Below are 24,530 nucleotides of genomic sequence, written 5' to 3'. Positions count from 1 at the left end.
GATCTCCCTCCTGCTGGGACTTCTACCCCCACCTTCCAAATCATGTAGCATCCCCTACGCAAACCTTGTTGGATTACAGTCCACTTACGGAAAGAATGTTCCAGATAGCAACTTAACGTCAGTCACAGACTACAGACTATTCCCAGAATTAACCTTTCACTCTGTATCATGTGTGAGACAAGAAGTCAATACCGACTATCACGAGTCGACGGGAGCGAACTGTTTACTCGGCAAGGCAAGCTGATTACCCATTCAAAGTGGCAGCACCGTCGTATTTACACCCGAGAAGCACGCAAGATGTAATTAGCTGGTGGTTACAATTGAAGTTCAGCTACTCGCAGAGGTCTAAGGTGGGCTGCAATTATCGCGTGGTGGCAAAACTCGATAGATATTCTAACGCGTTAATGTGGAACCGATTGAAGTTGGGAAAAAATTAGTTCCAATTTCGCCCACCAGATGTAAATCTGGCGCTGTGAATTCAAGAAAGACAAATAGAAACGTTTCCATATGTAGTGTATTAGGAACAGCATGCTGCCTGAGAAAGTCAGACAGGTGAAATGGGCATACTGTTGATTTTAATATTAACTGCCACTTACACATTTTGTTCATTATGAGTACTGGAGACGTCGACGAGATGCTGTACAGCGCCAGATTTGCACCTGATGCGTAAATCGGTCACGCATTAACGCATTAGAATAGATAACAAGTTTCGTTGGTATACGATAATTACAGCCCATATCGGACCTCCATGTGTAGCTGCAAAATTGGAAATTTGTGTTATTGTCTTATGGGACCAAACTGCTGAGGTCATCGGTCCCTAAGCTTACGCACTACCTAATCTAACTTAAACTAACTTACGCTAAGGACAACACACACACACACACACACACACACACACACACACACACACGCACACCCATGACCGAGGGAGGATTCGGAACCTCCGACGAGGGGAGCCGCGCGGACCGTGACAATGCGCCAAAGACCGCGCGGCTACGCCGCGCAGCCATGCGTAGCTGCACTTCAAGTACAACCGCCCGATACTAGCGTACATACCAGTGTTCTTACAGTCTGAGCCCTGTCACACGGTACACGTCTGTACGCGCCACTGAATCAAGTTCCCGTCTAGCAAAAGAATGGAGACAGGGTGAACAGTGTATCTCACGTTGGCTGCTCATGAACTTTCGCCTGAAGTATCCGTGGAATTACTGCCCACACTGATATCGCTATTTTGCACAGCTTTCATGCACATACTTCATTCTCCCATAAAAATTTTTATGTAATATGTTTAAGTCGCAGGTGATAGTGCCGGCTCTTTATTCGACTCTGTATTTCAGTCTCATCGTCCGTCAAAGTATCTCCCCTCAGTAGTCATCGCACACTTTCTTGGTGTGATACGCGACGTTCCTGGTCTTCTAACGTCTTAACAGTAATTACTAACGTCACAGTATCAAAAGCAAACTGACCGCATGGTCTAGAAGTCAGAGTATTTTGGCTAGTAACACACACTGTGGTCCCGCCTTTGCTTCCTAGTGATCACCTCAAGTTTTCGTCTGGTGGAAAGAACTGGAAAGAAGCTCTCCTCAGCCTCGTGAGGTCAGCTGAAAAGCTGCTTGAGTGTAAAAGCGGTGAAACTCCCGCGCTAGATGCCGAAGTAGCGTCTTGTACCAGGCTGCGTGACGCAAAACTTTTGTTACCATCAACGGTTATTTTTTAGGTTAAAGAGCGATGTGACTGACGTATTACAATTACGGATCTTAGCATCTGCAAGATTCCAGACGAGTTCTATACGATTTAAGTCTGGATCAGTAGTCGTCAAACTGCGGCCCGCATGCAGCCCGGATTAAGAATTCATGAAGCCCGTGGTTCACTGCCTTATTTTATAATAACATACATTTAGAAGTTGACAGCTGAATCCATAAAACTTCGAATAACGGTAATAGCCGCTTAGGAGTGTAATTTTCCTGCTCAGTAACAAACAAAAATACTTACAGAGACAGTAATGTTATAAGGTATGTTTGATTTTAATTGACTCTGGTGACTTCGTCCGTGAGATAGGAAAACTGGCCGCGTACATCAATGGCAGAGTTGTAACAGACATGGCTACTGTGGGGTTACGGGACGAGAGAGAGGAAATGTATTGTTTGTCGTCCATTACCGGCAACATGGGCGTGCACGACGCCTACCGGCCAGCTACTATTGTATAAATTTTGTGACATTCGTAACACGGATTCGTAAAATGAGCATTACAGAGGCGATCATCTTCAAATACGGTACTGATCTGTAGCAAATAACATTAAATTAACTGAGGCTATTGTAATACAATGCATGGAGCAGAAGAAAACTGGTATTTCATTTATTAAACCTTATAAGGACAAATACTATTTATTAATCCAAGTCGTTCGCACACATGGTGAAACCAACAACACTTCATCACGCAACTATAGTGTCACAACTGAATCTGAAGTAGACCATAATCAACATAAAGAGTTCCGAATGATACTGACTTATAGCGATCAGTACTTTGGGGCTCCCGGCCAAATTATCTCGTGTCTATTGTAGAATAGTATTATCAAAAAGTGAGCGATTATTATAGACGAGAACTTTCCGAGCGCTCTTCACGTAATAAAGACTTGTGAGGTAGAGGTTTTGTTTAAAATTTTCTCGATGTACTTACCACCGCGAAAATGGTTTGCACGGTCAGAGAAGTTTACCCAACGTGATGTAGATGTTAATTGCAACTACAGTGCGACTAGTATTATACTGCGCTTGAAAGTTAAGAGCACATGTTGCCCGTATCTGACTGGGCCAGTCCTTATCTTGCAGTCTAGCGTACGAACTCTGCTCAGTTGCCATCTGCCCAACATACGCTCTGTTACAACTGTCAGTGCGCCGTTGCAGTTGTCAACTAGAACTATATATACTAAGATGGTATCTGTTCCGATACCATCTTAGTACATATAGTTAAGACTCACCGGCCAATTGAACATATTCTTCTTCTGTGCGGATGCACAAACAGTGCCCGAACTCTAACGGGAATCGGCAACGCGCCGCGAGTAATGAGTATAATGGGCGGGGGCACTACGAATGTAGTGCGGGACAATACGTTGAGAATGTGGGTTTCGCGGGAGGCGTGCCAGAGATAAATCCCTGCAGTCGCTCTATCCTCTGTGTCCTCGGTGGCTCAGACGGATAGAGCGTCTGCCATGTAAGCAGGAGATCCCGGGTTCGAGTCTTGGTCGGGGCACACATTTTCATCTGTCCCCGCTGACGTATGTCAACGCCTGTAAGCAGCTAAGGGTGTTAATTTCATTGTAATTACAACTAGAACTGTTGACATTTATCGATATGTAACCGATTGTTAAATAACCGATATTTAATGCGGATATATAAAAAATTATCGACATTTAAAAAGTAGATCGATATCTACATCGACGTCTAAAAGGTATCGTTATTGGCCATCGGAATACAGAAAAATATTGATATATCGGCGGAAACTGATGTGTTGGTAAATGTGCCAACACCTTGTAGATATAGGAGGCCTAAATGCACGCTATTTACTGCAGACGGGCGTGAATTCTGGAACAGGATAAGTAGTGAATTCTAATAAGAAAAGTATGCAGCTCCTCGAATACTTAACTTTATTCTATCCTTGTGGTACATCGCTCTTGATAATACAAATAAGACTATCTTCAGATACGGTTAATGGCGCCTTGCTAGGTCGTAGCCATGGACTTAGCTGAAGGCTATTCTAACTGTCTCTCGGCAAATGAGAGAAAGGCTTCGTCAGTGTAGTCGCTAGCAAAGTCGTCGTACAACTGGGGCGAGTGCTATTCCGTATCTCGAGACCTGCCTTGTGGTGGCGCTCGGTCTGCGATCACACAGTGGCGACACGCGGGTCCGACATGTACTAAATGGACCGCGGCCGATTTAAGCTACCACCTAGCAAGTGTGGTGTCTGGCGGTGACACCACAGAAACAATTTCGACGTGCCGCCCTATAAAAATGTTGACTGCATATTGTGAATATACTCCCGGTTTTAGATCTGCATATCTAAGTACTGATTATTCTGCACGTCAACAAGGTAGCTGCCTACTTATCCCCCTTAAGAGCAAAAACTGAAAGGAAAACGATGCATGTTGACACATGACGATAACCACTTTGCTAATAATAGTAAGTGCTTGTAAATGACACAGTAAAAGGCGTCCGATGGGTCCGACCTCCTTTTTCATCACACATCGGATTTGTCTGGAACACTTCATGCCAACTTTCCTGTTTTTTTCTTCCTTTTTTTTTTTCTTCATTTCTACAAACGCCAGTGACCTAGCAGTTCTAGTGTCGAAGTTGCGAGTTGGTAGCGCCGAGCGCCGACTACGTCAGCATGTCCGCTCACACGTTCCGCCCACCGCAAAAACCAATCTTGTCATTTAGATTATGGTCCCCCTTTTCAGCAACTGGTTTTGAAGAATGCCAATGTGAAGAAATAGCACACTAGTTGCGTTAAAAATTGCTTTATAACACAACTAGTGAGCTATTTCTCCACATCGGAACTGTTGTTATTCCATTCACACCGCCACCCACAGTGCAGTCGGACTACTTCTTTGTGCCATCTCTACTTGCTTTACACAGTGAAAGAGAAAGATTGCACATGGTGGGAGCTCAAAAAGTAGCAAATTCCTTCACACAGTGAAGGTCAAATTATGTTCTACTACAATTTTAAAAGAACAATTTCATATATTTATTGAGAATTTCGAAAAAATGTAATATAAAATAAATATATCGGCACTCGGTATTGCTATTTTGATATCATTGTATCGGTTAATCGGTGAAAACGATAACGCTGATATATATCGACACAATTTTGAAAAAAGTAACGATACATCGATATTTCATTAACAGTCCTAGTGGCAACGCGTTGCTTTCCTTGTGTCAGCTGGCGGGTAAGAAGTAATTTTAGTCGCCCTATAATGAGAATACAGTCTCATATGGCAGTCAAAGACTCCGTTTAGAAGACGCAATATGGATTGCATAGATTTGAATAGGTGCAAACATCGGCAAGAAAGCAAAAAAAGTACATCGCAGGACACATTAACTAAACAACTTTTTATTTGTCGATTCTTCCATTGCTTCTTGAAAGAACATTTCCATATTGATGGTTGAACAACACTTACACGGGTTTTTGTTCTACTGAGTTTTATTTGTATGAACTAGTTTTCGGCTTATTATGCCATCTTCAGATAACTACTGGCTACTGTTTACAAGGAGCGTGTGTTCTTACGAACCAAACATTCTGGACTAAGATACAACGCACTTACATATGATCTTTAGTTGTTGTACTGACAAACCATAAAATGTAATTTATTATGTTAAAGAACAGTTTTCCAGAATAAAAAGTCAAAAGACCCGTTTGACAATTCCAAAGACAGTACCACAACTAAAGATCGTATAAAAGTGCGTTGTATCTCAGTCCAAAATATTTGGTTCGTAAGAACACAAGCTCCTTGTAAACAATAGCCAGTAGTTATCTGAAGATGGCATAATAAGCGGAAAACTAGTTCATACAAATAAAAATCAGTAGAACAAAAAACCGCCTCAGTGTTATTCAACCCTCAATAACCAACTTTTATACGTAAATCCACCAGTAAGGAATAAATACTTACCATTTGTCATTGTTGTCCGTATGTGACACCGTCGTCGAATCAAAAATATACTGGAGGAATTACGAATATAATAGGGGTGCGATAAGTTGGCAGGTCACCTCGGGGACAAAGCTGGTTGGTGCAAGGCAGACAAATTTGTCGTTGCAGGGTGAGGATGTTTGACAGGGGGAAGGGTTTCTTGTTTGTCTTTCAGTGGTGACAACTCACGGTCGTGTATGTCTCGTACTGATCAGCTGCTATGGAATCAATTTCAGACTGAAGTAAGATGGATTCGTAAGTATGCATTACACAGACGGTCATTTTCAAACGAGTTGCGTATTTGTATCAACGAAAATGAAATTAAATTAAGGCTCTTGTAGTACAACGCAGTGAGTAGAAGAAAAATGACATTCAAAAAATTTAGTGAATATCTGTGATCGTATATCTTATTTCAAGTGCATTTAAATATAAGTACAGTTACTGTTATCAATCAATTAATCATGCACTCACACAGCCAACACAACAACACATCGTCAGGCAAGTACAGCGTCCCAATTTTAAGGTTGCTGAGGGCGGCAGCAGCCTGAAGCAGAGAACAGCCGACACAGAGTATTCCGATCAGTACCTGGGGCCAGTGACTAACTTACTATGAATAGTGTATTGGGGGCTCATAACATACTAATTTATATAGGTTACACCAATTAATAACAAGATCGATAAACTTGCAGTCCGAAGTGCCACGCTACAATGTCAGTATTGGCTCCTGAGGAAAAAAGTTTTACTACTGTCACACGCATAATCGCCAATACAGCCCAAGATGCACAAGTCAAGCAGGGCCTGTACTTCGGCCTCCTCATTAGACAAAAATTACTAAAAGTACTAACAGACCGTACGTGGGAATTACATTCTCCCAGCATCTTTTACAACTATAAAAGACTTACCAATCCATTCCCACTTGTGTCCAGCCCTGGCACACGGACTTAATCCACCAAGAATTTTAAATCAGCGCTTACTCCGCTGCAGAGTGAAAATTCGTTCTGGTAACGATCAATATGTATGGGTGAGTCACCTAAAACATGCACGACAAATATTGCGGAAGTGGAAATGGCTATTGATGTGTGGTTTCCACAGAATTGATTGGTAGTCAGGAGCTCGTATTGTTAGCCAACAAACAGATTGTAATAATACTTGGAAATATTATTTTTGTGCAAACATACATTTTTTTTAAATGGGACAATGTCTATTGACATTAACAAACTAACAGTAGGGTAAATTAGAATATCAGTGCTGTCTGCTGTAGGATTCTAGCGAAAGTCGTTTTCGAGATATCGTACTTTGGAAAGTTCCCACATCGACACTTTGTGCCATTCAGCCTGCGTAGGTGCTAGGTACGATGTTGTTATGTTCGCTTACAATGCGCTTGTGTGTTCCTTGAGTTCACTGCGACTTACTAATCAGTTAGTGTGTGACGGTCCAACCAGTAGAGCGTGAGTGGACGATGGGATTCACCAAAGCTGACACGCTCATATTGTACGGAGAGTGTAGGAAGAAAGCAAAAAATGGTTCAAATGGCTCTGAGCGCTATGGGACTAAACATCTGAGGTCATCAGTACCCTAGAACTTAGAACTACTTAAACATAACTAACCTAAGGACATCACACACATCCATGCCCGAGGCAGGATTCGAACCTGCGTCCGTAGCGGTCGCGCGGTTCCAGACTGAAGCGTCTAGAACCGCTCGGCCATACCAGCCGGCGGAAGAAAGCAGTTTTTTTTTTCTTTTTTTTTTTTTTTTTTTTTTTTTTTTTTGTACGGTATATGTGGCCAGATAGCCTAACAGACGCCAACTATCTCCGTAATTGTTTATCAGCTTCTTCACCCAGTTACCTGAAAGTGGTGGTGTAACACCTAGACAACAGAACAGATGGAAACAAGTGACGATTGAGGAGGGGGAAATTAATTTCTTGCAGCTCTGCAGTTGATCCGCACGTTGGCTCCCGTGCAATCAGATGATAAAGTAGCATGAATCAGGCAAATGTGCTACGGTTTCTCCATCGACGTGGGTTCCAACCCTATTACATCTCTCTTCATCAAGAATTAAACGGAAACGATTATGAAAATCGTGTCAACTTTTGTGCATAGGTATTAAGACAAGATATTCCAGATATATCATGTATCTTTTTCAGTGATGAAGCCACATTTATCAATCTTGGCCAGGTAAATCGCCGAAACATGCAATTCTGGTCGGTTGACAATCATCGTTAGCTTCGTCGAGTGGAAAGTCAGCGTCCATAGAGTGTAAATGTTGGTGTGGGATGCTGAACCATCAACTCATAGGTCCGTTTTTCATAGACGGAACACGGAACGCGCACATGTATCGCAGCCTGCTAACAGGCCATCTTCCACCGATGCTAGAAGACGTTTCTCTACAGGCAAGGAGGAAACTGTGGTACCAACATCGCGGCTGTCCAACCCATAGTGCACGAAGTACTACAGTATGTCTTCATGAATTGTTTCCATACCGTTGTGTTAGATACTCAGGACCTGTGCCTTGACCGGCCCGTTCTGTGGACTTGGACACCTGCTGCCTTTTTTCTGTGGGTAACGCTCAAAAAAGACGTTGTCTAAAAGGGCATACCAGCTACACTACACACGTTGATATGCAACGACGTATTACTGAAGCTTTTTCGGACCACTCCGCTGAAATCTAACACGTATGCAGCAGTCGTTCCATAACAGACTCGAAACATGTATTGCCGCTGCCGGTGGACATTTTGAACACAACATGTGACTGTCAATTGTCTCGTTACTGGTCAGAAGCGACGTAACTATTGTACGCACTTGTGTTGTCCTTTAGTGTCTGCTACCACATGTCTTTTACAAGTGTCGGTGTGGGAACTTTTCAAAATACGATATCACGTAAACGATTCGAACTTGAATTCTGCAACAAATACCACTGCCATTCTAATTTACCTTACTTTTAGTTTGTTAGTGTCAACCGGCATTGTTCAATTTAAAAAATCGTATGTATGCACAAAAAATACACTTTCTAAGTATTGTTATAGTCTGTTGCTTGGGTAACATTACGAGCTCTGGCTACCAATCCTTTCTGTAAAGGCGCACATCAGTAACACTTTCCATTTCCGCAATATTTGCTGTGCAAATTTTAGGTGATTCACGCTGCATATATCAAACAAATACATGCGCAGAATGTCATATGGTTCAATCGAAGAGGGCTCGACGATTCACAGCCAAGATACCACAAGATGAGAAGAAGTGGTTTGGCTGCATTCCCAGAACTTCATAGATCAATAAATAACAATTGTATACAAATTAAACTTAAGAAAAACGTATTTGAATAAGTTGAAAACAGGTGTGCCGCCTTCCAAGAGTATCATTACATGCTCAGCGGTCATTTGACTGAGTCGAGCATGGAAACATTGTATTTCATATCGTAAAACAAATCAGTAATTCGCGCAAGCACCTCGGGACTGGTAGCAACAGGAGTAATATGAGCGGCAATAGGTCTAACAATGAATAAGGAAATAGGATTGCTGTTAGGATACTATGAACAGTTTAGTAAACGTTTCATCGTAGCCAAAATAGACACGAATCCAACACTCGCCACAGATTGAAAAAAGTGAGGTTTTAGCGCCAAGATTTGCTGATATATATTCTGTACTGAGCAACCAGTTTCGGTCTAAGAACCTTCATCAGCTTCATAAAACGTTTACATCGTACTAGGCGGCATAAAATAAACGGAGGCAAATAATGAAGTCCATGAATTCGTCATTGTTGTCAAATAGTATAAGTTACACCATCAATCATAAAAATGTGCCAAACAGTACACTGACGCATATTACATAAACAGTGAGCAAAGTTATGGAAGCGTTTCACACACTGCAATATTGACGAATTCATTGTTTTTATTATTTGACACAACTGATCGTCGAGATGAACAAACGAGTTTTGTATAGCTTCCAACACGAATTTGTAACAGCGAATTGATTCTTGAAGAAGTGGAGATACGAAAAGTAACTTGATGGTTCAGTATGATCCGGAATGAATATAAGTCAAGAAGTAACTGCAAAACACAGTAAATACACTTGGTTTTGATATTCCGTAAAATGTCCGTCCATTATCTCTAGCAACTCTTTGCACTAATCGGTTTGACGGCCAGTACACTCACGTAATGAAGTACAGACTGATATTGCATCCTTTACTTTGAAAGTGGTGTAACTCCATTTGTAGTCTGCAGTTGTGCCGCCGCTAACATTATTGTCCGCGAACAGCAAATGAGATTGAGAGGAGCTCGCTAGCCTTATCCGCCTACCAGCAAAAAAGTATCGTATAATGTATTTACCTATCAGCTAGGCGCAATGAACATCGGCAAATACAATCATTTTCTGTGACCCTTCAACGAGAGAGCTTACTGAACACATCAGGTATCGCGTAATTCTTAGTTATTTTAGTAGAGGTCAATGAACTACAATCGCAGCCCCGGACATTTAAATACGACTGCAGCACCGCGACGAATAAAACATTTATCAGCGCCGGCATGTACGTGATAAATGTTAATACAATTACTGTTATAAATAAATTAATCATCTGCTCCCACAGACAACACAGCAACACTTCGTCACGCAATTGCAGTGTCCCTTTGGGCCGCTGAGTGTGGCACCCATCTGAAACAGAGGACATTTGACACGAAATGTTCCGAACGGTGCGGACTTTTAACGACCAGATACTTGTGGCCGGCGGCCAATATGTTACAATCTTACTATACGCTAGTCTACTGGGGGCTAGTAACATATTAATTTATGCAGGTTACCAATTCCTAATACACTCCTGGCCATTAACATTGCTACACCAAGAAGAAATGCAGATGATAAACAGGTATTCATTCGACAAATATACTAGAACTGACATGTGATTACATTTTCACGCAATTTGGCTGCATAGATTCTGAGAAATCAGTACCCAGAACAACCACCTCTGGCCGTAATAACGGCCTTGATACGCCTGGGCTTTGAGTGAAACAGAGCTTGGATGGCGTGCACAGGTACAGCTGCCCATGCAGCTTCATCACGATACCACAGTTCATCAAGAGAAGTGACTGGCGTATTGTGACGAGCCAGTTGCTCGGCCACCATTGACCAGACGTTTTCAATTGGTGAGCGATATGGACAATGTGATGGCCAGGGCAGCAATCGAACATTTTCTGTATGCAGAAATGCCCGTGCAGGAATTGCAACATACGGTCGTGCAGTATCCTGCTGAAATGTAGGGTTTCGCATGGATCGAGTGAAGGGTAGAGCCACGGGTCGTAACACATCGGAAATGTAACGTCCACTGTTCAAAGTGCCATCAATGCGAACAAGAGGCGACCGAGACGTGTAACCAATGGCACCTCATACCATCATGCCGGATGATACGCCACTATGGCGATGACGAATACACGCTTCCAATGTGCTTTCACCGCGATGTCGCCAAACACGGATGCGACCATCATGATGCTGTAAACAGAACCTGGATTCATCCAAAAAAATGGCGTTTTGCCATTCGTGCACCCAGGTTCGTCGTTGAGTACACCATCGCAGGCGCTCCTGTCTGTGATGCAGCGTCAAGGGTAACCGCAGCTGTGGTCTCCGAGCTGACAGTCCATGCTGCTGCAAAAGTCGTCGAACTGTTTGTGCAGATAGTTGTTGTCTTGCAAACGTCCCCATCTGTTGACTCAGGGATCGAGACGTGGCTGCACGATCCGTTACAGCCATTCGGATAAGATGCCTGTCATCTCGACTGATAGTGATACGAGGCCGTTGGGATCCAGCACGGCGTTCCGTATTACCCTCCTGAACCCACCGATTCCATATTCTGCTAACAGTCATTGGATCTCCACCAACGCGAGGAGCAATGTCGCTATACGATAAACCGCCATCGCGATAGGCTACAATCCGACCTTTATCAACGTCGGAAACGTGATGGTACGCATTTCTCCTCCTTACGAGGCATCACAACAACGTTTCACCAGGCGACGCCGGTCAACTGCTGTTTGTGTATGATAAATCGGTTGGAAACTTTCATGTCAGCACGTTGTAGGTGTCACCACCGGCGGCTACCTTGTGTGAATGTTCTGAAAAGCTAATCATTTGCATATCACAGCATCTTCTTCGTGTCGGTTAAAGTTCGCGTCTGTAGCACGTCATCTTCGTGCTGTAGCAATTTTAATGGCCCGAAGTGCCTCATAATGTCAGTATTGGCCCTTGAGTAAAGACGTTTGACGACCACTGGTATATACGGCTCGGCGGTTGTAGGTAAGGGAAACATTTTCTTGCAAAATTTAATTAGTGGAATAAAGAGAAGAAGGATAGTGCTCCTCAGTTAATGCCAAAACTTCGCCTTACTTTGTCAAATGGTTCAAATGGCTCTGAGCACTATGGGACTTAACATCTATGGTCATCAGTCCCCTAGAACTTAGAACTACTTAAACCTAACTAACCTAAGGACAGCACACAACACCCAGCCATCACGAGGCAGAGAAAATCCCTGACCCCGCCGGGAATCGAACCCGGGAACCCGGGCGTGGGAAGCGAGAACGCTACCGCACGACCACGAGATGCGGGCATTACTTTGTCTCTACGTATTTTTAATTCTATTCTGTCGATTTCTATATGGTAGTCCGGCGTATTCCTACTACTGCCATGGAGGAGAAGTGAACACGAAACAAAAGACTGCATTCACAACAATGAACGTTGCTTGTAACCACTGTTCGACAATACTCTGCACACACTGTCACTTTGCAACATTTATTCATAGCGTAGTAAGCATGAATCCATGTTTTGTCTAAGTAAACCACTGGGCGCTTTACTTTTGATTCTTCATTTTCTCATAAAAAATTAATGTAGTATCTTTTTTTGCAACTACGTTCTTTCGTTCGCACATAATGACTCGTCCATTCTGGAAGCTTGTGAAATCAAAGCCCACAGATGGAAGAGCATTTCTCAAGTTTCTTTATTAGCCTGGCAATCCGCTCCTGTGCGTCAAAAGCTGTTAAGTTTTTGCAAAAATTACATTACCTTGTATTGTTCATAATATTACAGGAATTGTTGTCAATGAAACATTTGTTGTGTGCATTTTACATATTCTGCTTTGGAGCAATACTTGAATTCTGCTGTTCTCGCTACCGGCGTATCGAGTCGCTACGCCTGTAATTTGCACACCAGTGACTTACTTAACTTTTACTTGTCAAAATTTGTTTGCACATTCTGTCGCCCTCCCTGTCATCAGTATCATACCCTTCGAATTCTCATTATCACTGAAATTAATGACATCAACAGTAAATTGTCACAGCATCCGATGAAGATATTTCTCACAGTGGGGATACTTTGAGGTAACAACGCACGCTTCTTTGAACTGGTATATGACTGTACCTAGTCATGTGACCACGTTAGTTCTCGTTACGGCCGGGTTACCCGTTGAATAAATTTCTAAAGGTACTTTGGCTTCCAAAATGAATTTTCACTGTGCATTGATATGAAACTTCCTGGCAGGTTAAAACTGCCTGCCGAACCGTAACTCGAACTCGGGACCTTTGTCTTTCGCGGGTCAGTGCTCTAGCAGCATTTTTTTCCGTGTAACTATCTACATCTACATCCATACTCCGCAAGCCATCTGACGGTGTGTGGCGGAGGGTACCTTGAATACCTCTATCGGTTCTCCCTTCTATTCCAGTCTCGTATTGTTCGTGGAAAGAAGGATTGTCGGTATGCCTCTGTGTGGGCTCTAATCTCTCTAATTTTATCCTCATGGTCTCTTCGCGAGATATACGTAGGAGGGAGCAATATACTGCTTGACTCCTCGGTGAAGTTATGTTCTCGAAACTTCAACTAAAGCCCGTACCGAGCTACTGAGCGTCTCTCCTACAGAGTCTTCCACTGGAGTTTATCTATCATCTCCGTAACGCTTTCGCGATTACTAAATGATCCTGTAACGAAGCGCGCTGCTCTCCGTTGCATCTTCTCTATCTCTTCTATCAACCCTATCTGGTACGGATCCCACATTGCTGAGCAGTATTCAAGCAGTGGGCGAACAAGCGTACTGTAACCTACTTCCTTTGTTTTCGGATTGCATTTCCTTAGGATTCTTCCAATGAATCTCAGTCTGGCATCTGCTTTACCGACTATCAACTTTATATGATCATTCCATTTTAAATCACTCCTAATGCGTACTCCCAGATAATTTATGGAATTAACTGCTTCCACTTGCTGACCTGCTATATTGTATCTAAATGATAAGGGATCTTTCTTTCTATGTATTCGCAGCACATTACACTTGTCTACATTGAGATTCAATTGCCATTCTCTGCACCATGCGTCAATTCGCTGCAGATCCTCCTGCATTTCAGTACAATTATCCATTGTTACAACCTCTCGATATACCACAGCATCATCCGCAAAAAGCCTCAATGAACTTCCGATGTCATCCACAAGGTCATTTATGTATATTGTGAATAGCAACGGTCCTACGACACTCCCCTGCGGTACATCTGAAATCACTCTTACTTCGGAAGACTTCTCTCCATTGAGAATGACATGCTGCGTTCTGTTCTCTACGAACTCTTCAATCCAATCACACAATTGGTCTGATAATCCATATGCTTTTACTTTGTTCATTAAATGACTGTGGGGAACTGTATCGAACGCCTTGAGGAAGTCAAGAAACACGGCATCCAACTGGGAACCCGTGTCTATGGCCCTATGAGCCTCGTGGACGAATAGCGCGAGCTGGGTTTCACACGATCGTCTTTTTCGAAACCCATGCTGATTCCTACAGAGTAGATTTCTAGTCTCCAGAAAAGTGTTCCAAAATTCTACAACTGATAGACATTAGAGATATAGGTCTACAGTTCTGCACATCTGTTCGACGTCCCTTCTTGAAACCGGGGATGACCTGTACCCTTTTCCAATCCTTTGGAACGCTACGCTCTTCTAGAGACCTACGGTACACCGCTGGAAGAAGGGGGGCAAGTTCCTTCGCGTACTCTGTGTAAAATCGAACTGGTATCCCATCAGGTCCTGCGGCCTTTCCTGCTTTGAGCGATTTTAATTATTTCTCTATCCCTCTGTCGTCTATTTCGATATCTACCATTTTGTCATCTGTGCGACAATCTAGAGAAGGAACTACAGTGCAGTCTTCCTCCGTGAAACAGCTTTGGAAAAATACGTTTAGTATTTCGACCTTTAGTCTGTCATCCTCTGTTTCAGTACCATTTTGGTCACAGACTGTCTGGACATTTTGTTTTGATCCACCTACCGCTTTGACATAGGACCAAAATTTCTTAGGATTTCCTGCCAAGTCAGTACATAGAACTTTACTTTTGAATTCATTGTACGCCTCTCGCATAGCCCTTCTCACACTACATTTCGCTTCGTATAATTTTTGTTTGTCTGCAAGGCTTTGGCTATGTTTATGTTTGCTGTGAAGTTCCCTTTGCTTCCGCAGCGTGTCCAACTAAATTTAATCTAAAAAAAATTCAAAGCTACCGCTACGACCATAAAAAAAGGCTATCCCTCTTCAGCTGTTGCCGATAATTATTCCAAAAAATTCTCCCGAGGCGATAGGATCCAGCGTTCTATAATTTTTTTACATGATTAGTTAGTAACTGTGTGCAAATCGAAATCCTACAAGTAACAGTGTTAAAAAATGTTATTCAACGAAAAAAAAATCCAACATTTGTATACTGCTTGTACAACTCCATCTAAAAGAGCCTTTCTTCAAGAAATGGTGCAACAGGATGTCTCTTGTCTACAGGCATTGGTGTTCTCTCCAACAGTGCCATGAAAAAATATTTACAACAGACTGATTCTGCTTTGCTAATGCCTCAGTGATTGCAGTGCTCCATGAATCAGCCAATCTCCTTTTTTCGCACTGCTTACAATTCAGGACTTTCTGTCTTCAGTGTGACGCTGCGCAGAATGTCAGACTGATCCTGGCACTCCCCAACTAGTGGAGGGGTAACGAAAACATTGCGTAAACAATTTGTGAACAGCGTACGGTACGTCGGTGTGCGCTCGACGGCTTTGTGAGTATTTTGCAAGTACCACCAGCAGCCAAACTACACTTTCTGCCCTTCACCGAAGGTGTTGCTGATGGCCATTCCCTTGAGCCATGTAATCTCTTGGTACTTTGGAGGAAAGTAACAGTCATGCGGACAGATGAGGGTCCGGAGTCAAATCACTGGAGCAGAAAGTGGTGGTGTATCGTTTTCCACTCGTGGCCAATGCGCAGTTGGGTACCTGATTTCTACCACGTTACGTGGAACCGTCCGTAGGAAGGTCGTGTAACAGTCTTTTGCCTTCGAACACGAGTGTTGCGGGGGGATCGGAGATTGGATAGCTGCATTCAAGAATGAATGGGAGAGCTGCGTCAAGACATGTGCCACCGACATCGGCGGGACATGAGAGACTGGCAGCGGAAACTGCAATAGACGACCCGTGAGGGAGATGTATTAACTGGCCCACCGTTTCTACGTGTCGCTCATATAGAGGTGCCTTCCATCACGCAAAGGAGGGTGAGAGGGGCGTAACGTACTTTAAATGTGTGTCTTGTGGATAGGTTAATAATGGAAGCCGCCTGAAGCCTGTGACACATTAGTGCCGTCAGGGGGAACACCTGTTTCACCTGATGGAGTTTTGATCCCACGTAGCGGTTCAGGTACTCCATACGCTGCAATTGGTTCAAGTCCCAGAGCACGTTCTGGCACACCATCACAAGTACGAACAGTGGTAACCGTCAGTAGTTTTAAGCGGCCATTCCGCGCACATCCTTTGTAAACTTGACTCCGAAATATCTCAGTTCAGAAACTGGCGGAATGGTAGAGCATTGGCCCACGAAAGGCAAAGATCCCGAGTTCGAGACCACGCAGATTTAAATGTCCATTCATTGTCCACTTCCATGCGAGAAAGAAATTCCAGAGCAAGCGTTTATTTTGCTGCCAAGTCAGGAACCAACTCCTGTGGCCAAGCGGTTCTAGGCGCTACAGTTTGGAACCGCGCGACCGCTGCGGTAGCAGGTTCGAATCCTGCCTCGGGCATGGATGTATGTGATGTCCTTAGGTTAGTTAGATTTAAGTAGGTCTAAGTTCTAAGGGACTGATGACCTCAAAAGTTAAGTCCCATAGCGCTCAGAGCCATTTGAACCATTTGAACAATGCAGGATGTTTCGTAGGATTTCATCCACCGTGCTCGCAGGTATGTCAAAGATTTGGGTAATTCCCCGTGCACTGCATGTTTGCATACTACCGCTCGACCTCTCCTACAACGCTGTGGCTACATCTTCGACAGATCAGCCACAGTGCGCTTGAAAAGAACCTGTCTTTTCGAACTTTTTAATCATTTTGTCCAGACCCTTAGCAGATATCGAACGAATGCCTTTCTTCGTACCTTGGAGTTTCCGGAAGTTCTGGAAGGATACTGGCGCACAGTTTACGATTCTTTTAAAACAGATTTACCAGCAGCGCGTGATTCTACGTCGAGACAGTTATGTTGACGCAAACTGAGTAACAGCCGTGTGCCGCGCGTCTGTTAGTGTGAATATTACAGCATCGCCTACTGGTAACATTTTCGTTATTTCCCCTTGCGTCACTAATACGCTGTTCAAATTTGACGTCACTCTGAGCAGTGGTTATCTCTCTACAGCTTTTTGAAACTGCAACTTTAATTATGGACACACTGTATTTATACACAAAAACGTGCCAGAAGAAGCCAATAAATATCACCCAGGCACGTTGTTGATGTCAGGATATCAGCAACACTGTTAGTGATTTAGCTAGGATTGTCAGAAACAAAACACTACACAACATGAGAACAATTCGTGATACCGATAAACATAGACTAAGAGAAAAATGAGATACTGGTAAACAGTGTACAAAAGATGTACTTTGAGAATAAAAATAATAAGCATCTCGAGAAGAAAAGCAAAGACACAGTAAGCCAAACCCAGCCACTGCAGAAAAATCTGTTTCAAAAAGAACAAAATAGACGAATTAGAGAAAGACTAATTTTTTGTGGATAAACTTGTAGCGAAGACTGAATTTGGTGCTCATAATGGAAAATGTAGGCACTTGTATCACGTGTTGACACTTCATGACATATGACGGCAATGAACATGATTTCTAGCTACGTTTAGGAAGAGATAGGAACGTTGGGAATATTTTCTGAAGCAACAATTTTCATTATCTCTTTATTTTTATGGCAATATCCATTTGCGCAAAGTATTAGCCAGACCTATCGTTAAATGTCTCCTCAATGTTTTAGTTACTTCTGTCTATGTGGGGGCGGGCGCCCTTTTTATTTTGTATTTCATTTATTGAATCTTATATCACAGTGAAACAGAACTTGTTCTGTTTTCGCATGAAAAAATAAGGTATTTTATTGATAGGAGGAACAAGCCTTCTGATCAGATGGATACACGGTTATAAATACAAAATCAAATAGGGGTAATGCAGGAATAGGCATAATAATGAATAAAAAATAGAAGTGCGGGTAAGCTACAACAAACAACATAGTGAACGCATTATTGTGGCCAAGATAGACACGAAGCCCACGCCTCCCACTGTAGTACAAGTTTATGTGCCAATTAGCTACGCAGATGACGAAGAGATTGATTAAATGTTTGATGAGATACAAGAAATTATTCAGATAGTGAAGGGAGACGAAAATTTAATAGTCATGGATGACTGGAATTCGGTAGTAGGAAAAGGAAGAGAAGGAAACGTAGTAGGTGAATACGAAATGGGGGTAAGAAATGAAAGAGGAAGCCGCCTGGTAGAATTTTTCACGTGACATAGCTTAATCATAGCTAACACTTCGTTCAAGAATCATAAAAGAAGGTTGTATGCGAGGAAGAGGCCTGGAGACACTCGAAGGTTTCAGATAGATTATATATTGGTAAGACAGAGATTTAGGAACAAGGTTTTAAATTGTAAGACATTTCCAGGGGCAGATGGGGACTCTGACCACAATCTATTCTTATGAACTGTAGATTAAAACTGGAGAAACTGCAAAAAGGTGGGAATTTAAGGAGTTGGGATCTGGATAAACTGACAGAACCAGAGGTTGTAGAGAGTTTCAGTGAGAGCATTAGGGAACGATTGAAAGGAATGGGGGAAAGAAATACAGTAAAGAAGAATGGGTAGCTTTGAGGGATGAAGTAGTGAAGGCGGCAGAGGATCAAGTAGGTAAAAAGACGAGGGCTAGTAGAAATCCTTGGGTAACAGAATAAATATTGAATTTAATTGATGAAAGGAGATAATATAAACATTCAGTAAATGAAGCAGTCAAAAAGGAATACAAACGTCTCAAAAATGAGATCGACAGCTAGTGCAAAATGGCTAAGCAGGGGTGGCTAGAGGACAAATGCAAGGATGTAGAGGCTTATCTCACTAGGGGTAAGATAGATACTGCCTACAGGAAAATTAAAGAGACCTTTGGAGAAAAGAGAACCACTTGTATGAATATCAAGAGCTCAGATGGAAACCTAGTTCTAAGCAAAGAAGAGAAACCAGAAAGGTGAAAGGAGTATATAGAGGGTCTATATAAAGGCGATGTACTTGAGGACAATATTATGGAAATGGAAGAGGATGTCGATGAAGATAAAATGGGAGATATGATACTCCGTGAAGAGTTTGACAGAGCACTGAAAGACCTAAGCCGAAACAAAGCCCCGGGAGTAGACAACATTCCGTTAGAACTATTGATAGCCTTGGGACAGCCAGCCCTGACAAAACTCTACCATCTGGTAAGCAAAATGTATGAGACAGGCGAAATACCCTCAGACTTCAAGAAGAATATAATAATTCCAATCCCAAAGAAAGCACGTGTTGACAGATATGAAAATTACCGAACTATCAGTTTAATAAGCCACGGCTGCAAAATACTAACACGAATTCTTTACAGACGAATGGAAAAACTGGTAGAAGCCGACCGCGGGGAAGATCATTTTGGATTCCGTAGAAATACTGGAACACGTGAGGCAATACTGACCCTACGACTTATCTTAGAAAATAGATTAAGGAAAGGCAAACCTACGTTTCTAGCATTTGAAGACTTAGAGAAAGCTTTTGACAATGTTGACTGCAACACTTTCTTCAAATTCTTAAGGTGGCAGGGGTAAAATACAAGGAGCGAAAGGATATTTACAATTTGTACAGAAACCAGACGGCAGTTATTAGAGTCGAGGGACATGAAAGGGAAGCAGAGGTTGGAAAGGGAGTGAGGCAAGGTTGTAGCCTCTCCCCGATGTTATTCAAACTGTATATTGAGCAAGCAGTAAAGGAAACAAAAGAAAAATTCGGAGTAGGTATTAAAATCCAGGGAGAAGAAATAAAAACTTTGAGGTTCGCCGATGACATAGTAATTCTGTCAGAAACAATAAAGGACCTGGAAGAGCAGCTGAACGGAATGGACAATGTCTCGAAAGGAGGATATAAGATGAACGTCAACAAAAGCAAAACGAGGATAATGGAATGTAGTCGATTTAAGTCGGGTGATGCTGAGGGAATTAGATTAGGAAATAAGACACTTAAAGTAGTAAAGGAGTAGAGAGGATATAAAATGTAGTCTTTCAATGGCAAGAAAGGCTTTTCTGAAGAAAGGAAATTTGTTAACATCGAGTATAGATTTAAGTGTCAGGAAGTCGTTTCTGAAAGTATTTGTATGGAGTGTGGCAATATATGAAAATGAAACGTGAACGATAAATAGTTCGGACAAGAAGAGAATAGAAGCATTCGGAATGTGGTGCTACAGAAGAATGCTGAAGATTAGATGGGTAGATTACGTAACTAATGAGAAGGTATTGAATAGAATTAGGGAGAAGAGGAGTTTGTGGCACACCTTGACAAGAAGGAGGGATCGGTTGGTAGGACATGTTCTGAGGCATCAAGAGATCTCCAATTTAGTATTGGAGGGCAGCGTGGAGGGTAAAAATCGTAGAGGGAGACCAAGAGATGAATACACTAAGCAGATTCAGAGGGATGTAGGTTGCAGTAGGTATTGGGAGATGAAGAAGCTTGCACAGGATAGAGTAGCATGGAGAGCTGCATCAAACCAGTCTCAGGACTGAAGACCACAACAAAAACATTGATAGGAGATCTCAAGTTTATCTTATACACCTAAACCTTCAAAAGATTTTTGACACCGTACCTCACAAGCAGCCTCTAACCAAATTTTGTATGTATGGGATATCTTCTCAGCTGTGCGACTGGATTTGTGATTTCATGACAGAAACATTACATTTCGTAGTACGTGCAGGGAACACACCAACTGAAACCGAAATTACACTTAACGTTCCCCAAGAAAGTGTTATAAGCCTTCTGCTGTTCTTAATCTGTAACAAGTGTCGGAGACAATAAGAGCAACGCTCTTACACCGTCTCCAGATGATGGCGTCGTTTACCGTATAGTGAAGTCAACATAGGATCAAAACTAATTATAAAGTGATTTAGGCCAGGTAACTTAACGACACAATAAGCGGCATCTAACCATGAACAATAAAAAGCAACGTCCTCGATATGGGTAGTATGAGAATTCCATCGAATCTCTGTTAGTTGATAAAATATACAAATTTGGAATTCCAAATTTAACTAAATGACTGTGGATCGCAGTTAGGAAGAACTTAAATTTGAAACATTATATTGAAAATGTTGTAGGGAAGTTGAACCAAACTATGCGCTTTATTGCTGGAACACTTAGAAGACGCAACAGATCCTAACAATAGCTGATAATGATGTAAAGTATGGAATTCTTACCATATAGGGTCGACAGAAGACAGCTAAGCATAAAAAGTTATTCAGTGACACTCGTATGACAAATAAATTTGGATGGTAATCATTTAAAAATTTGTATGTGTGCGCAGCTCGGGTCTGCGACGCATATTTTTCGTAGAAATGTCGAGACAGAATCATAACAAGTGTTTCGTATTAATATGTGCTTTAATCATCAGTCTCTTTAATGCAATAGTTACAGAATAGCTAAACCACAAGTTTGGACTTTATGCCCGATGGGGCGGCTACGTAATCGCATTGCGTCGAAGCTCTTGCATTCGCTCGGCACTGGACATTTAGGCTTTTTTGTTTCCTTTCGAAGCGAGCTTTCCTCCGACCTGTGTTTTCTATAATTCCTAGCATATTTACGTGTCATCTGAGCCGATATCTTTCTTTATTTTTTAATTTTCAATTTGATACTGATTTTCACTTAAATTCCGACAAACATTTTATCGTCTCACTTAAGTGCTCCGGTAGCTCTTCAGAATGACACCCTAATCAATGTCATAGCTAAATGTGTTTCCATGCTTCATCAATTGATAACTTTATACACAAAGCTAATTCATAACAATCACGTGCTTGCGCCTACACTATTAATATGACGCCACGGGTAAAATAAACGTTGCGGGACAAACACGTACAGACATGATATATCCGTTGTGGGTTCAACACTGTTTACACATAATTGGGCACCTAGTTATTAGCGACTGAAATCTGAAGGTACTTTGTCACATAAAGTAGTTCAGCTGACGAGCTGACGCGAAATCTTTTCACGAAATTTCAAAAAAATTTCTCCTCCGAATGCCAAAATATTTTGTTGCCTGCTGCGTGCATAGCGAGGAACGACAGTCACTATAAAATAAAATAAATTGGAGCACTCAGTATTTCTTGATTCTCAAAAAGCATTTGACTCAGTACCATACCTACGCTTAGTGTCGAAAGTACGATCATGTGAGATATCAAGTGAATTTTTGTGACTCGATTCAAGACTCTTCGATATGAAGAATGCAGCACATTATCTTGGATGGATAGTTGTCACCAGATGCACAATTAACTTCAGGTGTGCCCCAGGGAAGTGTGTTGGACCCTCTATCTTGTATATTAAGTGCCGGCCGGAGTGGCCGAGCGGTTCTAGGCGCTACAGTCTGGAGCCGCGCGACCGCTACGGTCGCAGGTTCGAATCCTGCCTCGGGCATGGATGTGTGTGATGTCCTTAGGTTAGTTAGGTTTAAATGGTTCTATGTTCTAGGGGACTGATGACCTCAGAAGTTAAGTCCCATAGTGCTCAGAGCCATTTTAACCATTTTTTTGTATATTAAGTACGTTGCTGACAATATTAATAGTAACGTTAGTCGCTCTGCAGATGATGCAGTTATCTGTAATGAAGTACTGTCTGCTAGAAGCTGCATAAATATTCTGTCAAATCTGGATAAGATTGCAGAGTGGTGTAAGGATTGATATCATGCTGAAAGGTGGCTACACTGCGTCACAGCGCCAGAGATTACGCCAAAGATTGTTATTCCGCCGCCTCCACTGGCGCAGTAGTAGTTGAGAGGATGTCGAGAGCAGTCGTTATTCTGTTGGGCGAGAGAGTAGACGATCTGAGTGTTGACTGAAATGTTGCACTGTTCCGTTGGTGTAATGTATAGATGGAAGAAGATGCAATTGTCAGAATATATTTCAGAAAGGAGATGGGCTTTTGATTTATAATGCTGGTGTAATGGAATATTTTCGTCAATTTATAATGAATTAAAAAGTTGTTACAGTTTTATTTAATAACAATCCCTCTTGCTCACAGGTACAGTCAACAAAGCATCTGGTTCGTGTTCATTTATTAGACTTGTAATTCTAGTTTCTATGTGCAATTATAGTATTTCTGGTTTTTCAATTAGTTCATTGTAAATGTTGTTTAAAATATTTTGTCGTATTGAGAAAGAACCGAGCCAGATACATGTACGTTGAGTCACACTACCACACACAGAACAGTTACAATTGTGCTTTGTTGTTTCGCAGCTTTTATAGTTGCAGGGGACTTAATTAATCAATTGTGTTAATGGAAATTCCTTGTCATTCTTTATTTTTATTTTATGCAGTCAGACTGCGAGCTAATACTAGTCAGGGCCAACCGGTTACGAGACTTCGTAACCGGTCACATAGCTAGTAAAATTATTGCATTTATTCATTAATATTAGTCTTTTCTTTTTAATTAAGTCCCCATGCATTGCTTTAAATGTTCACTTCACAAAAGAATAAACATAGTACCCTATTACTATAAAATCAGCGAGTCACAACTTCAATCGGTCAACTCATAACTGGGAGTAACACTTTGTAGGGGTATGAAATGTAATGATCACATAGGCTTAAAAAATAGTCGTGGGTAAAACAGGTGGTAGACTTCGGTTTATTGGTAAAATAACGGGGAAGTGCAATCAGTCTACAAAGGAGATTGCTTACAAATTACTTGTGCGACCCAGTCTAGAAATTTGATCAAGAGTGTAGGACCCGTGCCAGATACGACTCGCAGGGGATATTGAACGTATACAGAGAATGGCGGCAAAAATGGTCACTGATTTGTTTGATCTGTGGGAGAGTGTCACAGAGATAGTGAGGAAACTGAACTTGCAGACCCCTGAAGACAGACGTAATCATCCCGAGAAAGTCTGCTAATAAGGTTTCAAGAACGGCTCTGAATGATTACTCTAGGAATATACGCAACCCCTACGTATCGTTAAGGCAACGGCCTTGCCGCAGTGGATACACCGGTTCCCGTGAGATCACCGAAGTTAAGCGCTGTCGGGCGTGGCCGGTACTTGGATGGGTGACCATCCAGGCCGCCATGCGCTGTTGCCATTTTTCAGGGTGCACTCAGCCTCGTGATGCCAATTGTGGAGCTACTCGACCGAATAGTAGCGGCTTCGGTCAAGAATACTATCTTACGACCGGGAGAGCGGTGTGCTGACCCCACGCTCCTCCTATCCGCATCCTCCCATGAGGATGACACGGCGGTCGGATGGTCCCGGTACGGAGTGCTACGTATCGTTCATATAAGGATCGTATGGACAAGATTAGAAT

The 24,530-nt window shown here is 42.3% G+C and overlaps 1 protein-coding gene and 1 pseudogene across 2 annotated transcripts in view; one reads left to right on the top strand and one right to left on the bottom strand.

Annotated features, from left to right (window-relative positions):
* LOC124612790 (neural proliferation differentiation and control protein 1) overlaps positions 1-24,530 on the bottom strand; it is a 1,069,883-nt gene that overhangs the window by 974,283 nt on the left and 71,070 nt on the right. The gene's annotated exons all lie outside the window — the stretch shown is intronic.
* Positions 24,191-24,308, top strand: LOC124614210 (annotated as a pseudogene).

This window comes from Schistocerca americana, chromosome 4 (genome assembly GCF_021461395.2).
Source record: "Schistocerca americana isolate TAMUIC-IGC-003095 chromosome 4, iqSchAmer2.1, whole genome shotgun sequence".
NCBI classification, from domain to species: Eukaryota; Metazoa; Arthropoda; class Insecta; order Orthoptera; family Acrididae; genus Schistocerca; species Schistocerca americana.
The sequence above is the reverse complement of the archived record's forward strand: the minus strand, read 5'-3'. Positions and strand labels throughout refer to the sequence as shown.